This window comes from Physeter macrocephalus, chromosome 21 (genome assembly GCF_002837175.3).
Source record: "Physeter macrocephalus isolate SW-GA chromosome 21, ASM283717v5, whole genome shotgun sequence".
NCBI lineage: Eukaryota > Metazoa > Chordata > Mammalia > Artiodactyla > Physeteridae > Physeter > Physeter macrocephalus.
In genome coordinates this window covers 47,193,314-47,194,571 of record NC_041234.1, presented here as the reverse complement: position 1 = coordinate 47,194,571, position 1,258 = coordinate 47,193,314, and positions in this window count along the sequence as shown.

Sequence of the window (1,258 nt, the reverse complement as noted above, 5' to 3'; positions counted from 1 at the left end):
GGCATGTGGGATCTTCCCGGACCGGGGCACGAACCCGTGTCCCCTGCATCGGCAGGCGGATTCTCAACCACTGCGCCACCAGGGAAGCCCTTTTTGTTGTTTTTGTTTTTTTTTTCAATCTCCCATTTTTTAAGGTCAACTAGGCTATATAACATAACACAAGCACGGGAGTAATATCTTATCACACTTACAGGTTCTGAGAATGAGGACATGGAATCCTGGGGGGCCATTCTTAGAAATTCCACCTACCACAGCCTCCAATTCAGGGATGTTGAGTATTGCTGTCTTCTACCCAGAACAAACAGATCAGTGTGTGTAGTAGTCAGAGCATACATTGGACCTGGTGAAAGTGGATGGTGTGGGGAATGGGCTGAGAGATCCAGTGAGGAAGGGCACTAATATTTATTGAATACCCACTCACTATGTGCTAGGTGCTGATAGGTGCTTTTACATGCATTATTTCATTTAACCCTCACAACACCCATGAGAAATATATATTACAGTCTCCATTTGACAGATGAGGAAACAGGCTCAGCATGTTTAAATGATTCTCCCAAAGTCTCACAACCAGTAAGAGGAAACACGTGCCTGACACCAAAGTCCATTCTCTTTCCACTATACATACCACCTTCCAATACTTGAAGTGAGATTGGTCAAGCCTATGAGGGCATGATCAGATGGCTCTTACCCCCACTCCTCTCCCACCTTGCCCACCTGTAGTAGAAGAGTATTTGTGAATGCTGGCAGCACAGCAGAAGGTGACTGTTAAGGACTGAATGTTGTGTCTCCCCAAAATTCATATGTTGAAGCCTTAACCACCAATGCAACTGTATTTGGAGGTAGAGCCTGTGTAGAGGTAATAAAGGTTAAATGAGGTCATAAGGGTGGGGCCCTAATCCCACAGGCTGGTGTCCTTATAAGAAGAGGAGATGACCCCAGAGCTCTTTCTCTCTTTCCTTTCTCCCCCCCACCCCTCTCTCTGCCATGTGAGGCCATAGTGAGAAGGGCAGCTGTCTGCAAGCCAGAAAGAGAGCCCTTTCCAGGAACCAAATCTGCTGGCACCTTGATCTTGGACTTCCCAGCTTCCAGAACTGTGGGAAAATAAACTTCTGTTGTTTAAGCCACTCCAGTCTGTGGTATTTTTTTATGGTAGCCTGAGTAGAGTGAGACAGTGACCGTGATATTCAGTGGCAAGATCAAAAGAAAGCTCCCAGCCCACTTGTGCAATCCCACTCTATGTCTTTGACCTTTCTGGTAT